Genomic DNA, 7,963 nt, shown 5'->3' on the forward strand with positions numbered 1-7,963 from the left:
CGCCTGGTTAATGCTAGCTTCTCATTAGTTAAAGTTACCATAACGTCTTCTTCTGTACCCTCATTCTCCTGATCATAGGTCTTTTTAAAGATGGTGTGTATGGAAAATGCCTCAATAAAGATGCCTCCTCTCCTCTTTCTCTTGCGTTTGCTAAATTTGTCCACTCATTTTTGATCTATGACAGATAACTTACTAACGTAACTCCGCTCCGTTTAGTGCGGGTTATTACAAAACTGACGTTTCCGCGCTTGACCAATTACAGCATTCTGTTTAGTTAACGAAAAAAAGGCAGTTTAAATATAATAATAATATTAATATGTGATCGCGATTTTTTTGCTCAGAGGAAATACAGTTGTCTGAGCAATATAGTTTTTGCAGAGTGGGAGGCGCCTATAATAAGGCTAAACATTATTAAATACCCACCAGACACTTGTGACTTTATATCACATTTGCATTATTTTTTAAAAAAATGTTTCCTTCCTGTTAAAAATAAATATATTTCCAATCTGATATGTAACGGGGAGAAAAAAGAGTAGCACGAGTTCAGCTGATGGTGGATTCGAACCGACTTCATAATTAATCGCGTCAGAAGATGATGCTGGGTTCCTTACAAGGTGCGCCACTACGGCTGTAATGCTTACAAGCTGTTTACTTATCTTGTCTCTATCAATCAGGCATCGATGGGCGTAAACCCTGAATAGCTTATTCCAACTAGATGCGCTATTTGCAATTAGCCAAAAAAGACACTCCGAAATTGTCTTTTTTTTCTCCCCCCTCGCAGGGGCCCCTAGTGCGCACGGGCCCCTGGGCCTGTGCCCATAAGGCCCATTGGTTAATCCGGCCCTGTGCGTGGCAACCGAAAGAAAAACCTCCACATTTCTTGACTTGGTGGCCCTAAAAAAATTGCTGCTTATATGATAGACTCTTAATAAGAGTATTATCTCAATCATATTAAAATCAGAGTATTGGTGTCCATGTAAATGTACTCAAAAATTGCCGGATGAAGTCGCGAGCTGTCAAAGACAGCGCATTCCTCTGCCTTTCAGCATGCGCCACTCTAATGTTTCATTAAGTTTAATGTGTTTCCCCCTTAAACAAAACCTTTGTAAAGCATCTGCTTCGTGTTGATGTGTGTTGTATACTTTAGAACTCTTAGTTTAAGCAAATTTGATGAATGCAATCATAAGTGTTGAATCTGAAGCGAGTCGCTCCGGCTGCACTGTCCTGAGCGTTTTGTGTGTCTGTGTGTGCGCACTTTGGTGTGACACAACGCATACCTGTGTGTGCCTTTGATGAACCGCTTGATGCTTCTTACGTCCTTGTCGCAGCACCAGTGGCATAATGTCAACAGACTGGACTGTCTTAGCAACTGGCTGAATGTAAAGGACTAAGCAAAACTGTTTCTGCTTTATAATTAATGTTCTCAACTCACAGCAATACAACATTTCAATGAGTACAATTGTTTTTAATCAATACTTTATTATTATTATTATTATTATAACTTTCTATATTTGCGATGCCTGTATTTTGTCTTTTTTTTGCAGTCCACTTAGAATCCAACATGCAAATTTTTTTTTTCTTTATTGGCATTGATTGTTTTAAAATTCAAATGGCACTTACAAATTCATTATGTTTTTATTTATGTAATGAATATGGCTGTCAAACCAGGATCTTAATGATTTATTGTATGTTCTGTTAAAAAGTTAAACAAAAGTTATAATGAACAATTATTTTTTTAATTTAAATTGTTTTTTTCTTGTGTTTACATTTGAATAGCCAAAATTACAAGTTTCAGTCTTTTAAATGTGATTAATAGCAAAAAACTGTTTGATTTGTTCATTTTTTAATTGATTGACAGCACTTATATATATATAGTTGAAGTCAGAATTATTAGCCCCCTTCAAATTTTTTTTCTTCTTTTTTAAATATTTTCTAAATGATGTTTAACGTTCATTTTCTTGTCAGCTTAGTCCCTTTATTAATTCGAGGTCGCCACAGCGGAATGAACCGCCAACTTATCCAGCAAGTTTTTACGCAGCGGATGCCATTCCAGCTGATTTCTGGGAAACATTCACACATACACACTACGGACAATTTAGCCTACCCAATTAGCCTGTACCACATGTCTTTGGACTGTGGGGGAAACCGGAGCACCTGGAGGAAACCCACGCGAAGGCAATACACAAAAAAACGAGATCAAAGAAAAAAGCGCTCTCTCCTGCTCTTCCTGACATGGTTTTAATATTCCCGCTCTACGTCGCCATATGATGATAGATCAGTCTCCTGACCAATCAGCTGTCATGAAGGCAGACCTACAGAAATGACAGGCATCAGCTGTCGTGAAAGCAGACTTACTGTACATAAATGACCAGCATGGAGGGAGCGGGAGAGAGAGAGATCGGGAGGCAAAAATACAGCCTGCTTCAACCCTAACATTAGTTTCAGACACAACTGCAATGTATTTTACTTGTGAATATGTCATGTAAAAACACTTTACAAACACATTATACATATATTTTTTCATTAATTTAAACGGAAACCTATCTATCTAACTGAAACCTTAGATAATCAAAAATGAGCATCTGCTCAGAGATCAAGCCTCTCACTAAAGGACTGTCCTGCAGGCGCCGCGGGACCCGACCAGATTTCTGCGGGTATAAATCGCAGGAGCGGTCGGTAACGGGTTTAATTTGCGACGAGAGCGTGCTGTCTAGCAATATCGCTCCCGACTCCAGAGTGAGCACGCGTATGTATGTGTGTAAATGAAATAGCGCGATGGTGTATTTAGCTTGTTTGTTGCTGTGTGTGTGTGTGTGTGTGTGTGTGCGCGCGCGCGCGCACAAATGAGAAAGCTTTGCCTGTGTGTGTGCGTATGTGTGTATTAGTGCGCGCGAGCGCGAATGAGAGAGAGAGAGAGAGAGAGAGAGAGAGAGAGAGATTTTACCATACTTTATTAAATCATCTTACAAAACCCAAAAACGAAAAAAAAGAATTTACCATATACATATTACAACATCAAATTGAAAATTAAATTTCCCTCCACAACAGTACATAGAACACTGTTAAAACACCACTGCAACATAAACATATCCAAATCGTTCATACCCTTGAAATATTTAAATTCAAACAGAATCCTTGATTTAACAAGAGTTTTAAAAGACAAAATGACGTCTTGACCATGTGAATTATTTATCTTACTTTTTCTTGACATATAGATTGCCATTTTCGCCTGTCCCACCACAAAGTTAATTAATTGCCATTTAAATCTTTTGACTATAATTATAACCTGCCCCCAAAATGAAGGCAGTAGGTGTAAAAGATTCTCCAAAACCTAAAAATAAGTGCTCCAACAACACAAACAGTGACTGCAATCTATTACACTCTAAAAAACAATGAAAAATAGTCTCTCTTAAACCACAAAAAGCACAACTGTCATTGATGTTAGGATTAATAACAGATACAAAAGCATTGACAGCAATAACACCTTTTAAAATTCTCCATTGTAAGTCACCTGATTTTTTAACCAATGGTGGTTTGTATAATACCCTCCACACCGGTTTAACTTCATCACCCAAATTAAGTTTTGTCCTCCAGACATTGTCAGATTTATTACATAACACTGTTCTATACATGATTTTGACAAAACATTTATACATCTTTTTCCCATTCAAATCACCAAAGTCTAAAAACTGTAACCCATCTAAATTCAATAAGAAGCCCAACTTATCTTTCAAATCAGGTGTTATCCAGTGTTTGGGATAGGGATCTCTCAGATCTGGAGTTAAGCGTCCTTCCTCAAAGTCTTTTAAAAGCACAAGTTCCTCAGTTGTTAATTTTTTCTTCCATAGTTCCATAATCATCGCAGTGTAACGGAGCGACCTCTGACCCAACATAGAGGCCACTGCAGTTATGTCTTTCAAATCAGCACCCGCAATATTTACTAAGTGTCCCAACTTTACAGTCTTAGTGATGCACAGTCTCTGAAAAAGATTTGGTACTTGATCTGTAATGTCCAGCCGAGCTCCCTTTACCAAAGGTTCTTCCAATAGCCAGAATAGTGAGGCTGCAGAATCTGACCTTTTAATTTTAAATGAACCCCAGGCCTTAAACAGTTTTTGATAGAAAAAAGGTAATCCATTCAGGTGCAATTTGCCATGATCCATAAAAAACAAAGTCATGTCCAGTCCGAGACAGTCAACTCTTTGAAGAATAGCCTTAGTCACATTCCTCCACACCAAATCCACCGGGCCTGTTAAGAGTCTCTGAACAAACTGTAATCTAAAAGTGGCATGTCTGCTCACTAGGGATACCAGTCCTTGTCCACCCTCTTCTAAAGGCAAATAAAGTTCACTTTGAGGCACCCAGTGCATTCTATCCCAGAAAAAATTAACTAATTTGGCTTGTAGAAATAACAGAAACCCTGAGGGAGGTTCTGTACAAAAAAGCCTATGCCACAAAGTTGAAGCTATAAGATTGTTAATAATTAGTACTCTTCCTCTGAAAGATAACTGGGGGTGAATCCATCTCCATTTTTTTAATTTTCCTTCTATTTTTTCTATTATTCCATCCCAGTTTTTTTTGTTGCATAGTGCTCTCTCCAAGATATACTCCCAGGTATTTAAGACCTCCCTTCTTCCAAATCAGCCCACCAGGTAAAATTGGAGTACCATTGTTCCATTTGCCATTAATTAAAGCATCACTTTTACCCCAATTAACTCTGGCTGCAGAAAGTTTGTCAAATTCACTAATAATGGACACTAAAGTATTTACATCCTTTTGACCATTAACAAAAACTATAACATCATCCGCATAAGCTGATAATTGATGTTGAACACTTTTATTGGCAAGCATAAAACCTTCAATTCTAGATCGTAGCTTTCTTAACATTGGCTCAATGGCCAAGGAATATAACATTCCAGACAGGGCACAGCCTTGCCTTATACCTCTATTTATTTTAAAAGGGGCACTCAAACCACCATTGATTTTCAATACGCTTTCAATGTCTTGATACAACACTTTAATCATTCCAATAAAACCTGATCCAAAACCAAAAGCCTCAAGAGTATTCCAAAGGTACTGATGCTCCACACGATCAAATGCTTTTTCCTGATCAATTGAAATTAAACCCAAATCAAGATTAAAATAACTAGACAGATCTAGAATGTCTCTAACAAGACTAATATTATCCATAATAGACCTGCCAGGCACACAATAAGTTTGGTCAGGATGGATAATATGTCCTATCACATCTTTTAATCTATTGGCCAATGTTTTAGAGAGAATTTTAAAATCTGAACAAAGTAGACTCACTGGTCGCCAGTTCTTTATTTCCTGTAAATCACCTTTTTTAGGCAACAGGGTCACCACTGCCCTCCTACAACTCAGAGGGAGTGAGCCCTCAGTCAAACTCTCATTAAGAACAGCCAAAAAATCTTCTCCCAATACGTCCCAAAAGATTTTATAAAACTCGATAGGGAGGCCATCAATACCTGGAGCCTTACCAGGTTGCATGGCTTTTAAAGCTGTTAAAAGTTCAGAGAGAGGCCTTTCAATCTTTTCCTTATACTCCTGTGATATGTTAGGCAAGTTCTCATAAAAACTGGCAGACAGATTTTCATCCTCTTTATATTCACTCCTGTACAAATCCACATAGAATTGTACAGCCCTTCTCCTTATCTCAGCAGGATCTATCAGTACCTGCCACTTTCAGCACGTAAAGAATGAATGAGACGACTTTGGCTATTTTTTCTTTCTAGACCAAAAAAGAATTTAGATGGGGCATCCATTTGCGTAAGCACCTGAAACCGAGACCTAACCAAAGCTCCTTGTGTTTTTATAGCCAGCAGGTCTGAGAAAGCAGACTTTTTTCTTTTAAGAGCATCAATACATTTTTTATCTCCAGTGGTTTCAACCAAATACTGTAAATTAATAATTTCAGATTCAAATGTTTTCATTGAATGTGCAATGTCTCGAGAAACATTGAATGCGTATTGTTGACATAACATTTTTATTTCTACTTTTCCACAATCCCACCACTGTCGTAGATTTTTAAAATAACTCTCTTAATTTAAAATTCTCCCAGAATTTACAAAACACATCTTTAAAGTTAGCATCACCCAACAAAGAAGTATTAAATTGCCAATATGCACTCATTACTTTAATATTTGCTATTAGACATGTACATAAAACAATAGAATGATCCGAAAAACCAACTGGAGCAATTGAGCAGTCTCTTATAATATTTAACTGATAACTAAAACAATAAAACCTATCAAGCCTGGCTAATGAAAGAACGTTATCTCTAACATGTGTCCATGTATACTGTTTATTAGAGCCATTCATCTCTCTCCATACATCACATAAGCTATGAGCTTCAATCAGTTCACGCATAGTACGCCCAGAAGTGGTATGAGGTTCCAAGTGGTTTCTATCTAATACATCATTTTCCGTACAGTTAAAATCACCCCCTAAAAAAAGATAATCATCTGAGCTACAGTTTTGTAAAAACCCAAAAACATTGTTAAGAAAAAGGACTCTTTCAGTGCCAATAACAGGAGCATATAAATTCAAAAAGACAAAATTAAATTTTTCAAATTTTGCCTGTATAGCTAAAAACCGACCAGGAATTTCTTGTTTAATATCACATGAAACAGGCAAAAAATTCCTTGAAAAAAGAATGGCTACTCCACCTTGAACATTGTTTAGGTGTGAAAAATATATTTCCCCCTGCCATTCTCTCCTCCAATCAATCTCATTCAAACTATCACTATGTGTTTCTTGAACGAGCATTACATCAATATTCTTTTGACTTATTAAATCAAATAGCAATGCTCTTTTCTGAATAGACCTAGCACCATTCAGATTGAGAGTTCCTATTCTTATTGCACTCATTAAATTATTTATTTCGAAAAGACACACAAAGGAAAAACATAAATAAAGAAAAAAAGATTTAAGTAGTCTCAAAACCATCTTTGCTTCTTAGTTCCAGCTTCACTTTAGAAACAAATTTCTTCAATCTATACACCTCCTGTGCAGTGAATTGCTTGTCATCCTTACTTCTCATTAAACTAACGACTGAGTCAACAAATTCTCTTTGGTCAGGAAAATAATCTACCACCTGAACATTCTTCATATTCTTTGTTTTCTGCAAAAAAAGTCTCACTCTCTCAAATGTATACACATTTCTCCATTTAGTAGGGCTCACAGCTTCCCCATCAGAATCCTCCTGAGTGCTACAATCAAAGTCATCATTTCTACTGTCCTGTTGCTCTGTTCTTTCCTCGTTTGCTTTTCTTAATTTACTGGATCGCTTTCTCTTAATTACTGGTGTTTTAAACAATGTCTCATCATTTTCAAAATCAACATTCATGTCTTCCTCATTTAGAATAGACCCTGCTGCCTCAGCGACATTGCAAGTTTTCAAAACTTTTCCATCGTTTTCTTCCGTACTTACAACGTCCCCCGAAGCAGCATTATGATCCATTCCCCTTTCCTCTCCTGTACTATCACCATCATTCACGTTATCCACGGACTGTCCCTGCACGGTTGCCTCAACATTTACATGGTCAGCCTGCTCCATGCCAGCACCGTTTGTGTTTTCATTCTCTATGCTAACATTCGCATTATCCGCAGACTGCTGCTGCTCATTCACTCCAGCCGGAGCGGTATTTTCCTGTGCCACCTCAACACTGCTGGCATTCTTATCACCAGCCTGCGCGGTACAATTTCTCTTTAAATGCCCCTCCATCCCGCATTCATAACACCTCATTGTATCTGAAGATGCAAAAACAACGTAATCACTGCCATCTACCCGAAATTTAAAGGCCACGTTCAAACCATCAACTCCATTGTTCAAAATCATATATATTTGTCGCCTAAAAGAGACCACATGCTTTAACAAAGCCGATTTGCAACCAAGTGGTATCTTTTTCATTTGAGACATTGTTTTGCCATATCTAGACAG

The sequence above is a fragment of the Danio rerio genome, chromosome 4 (assembly GCF_052040795.2).
Source record: "Danio rerio strain M-AB ecotype USA chromosome 4, GRCz13ab, whole genome shotgun sequence".
In the NCBI taxonomy this organism is placed as follows: Eukaryota; Metazoa; Chordata; class Actinopteri; order Cypriniformes; family Danionidae; genus Danio; species Danio rerio.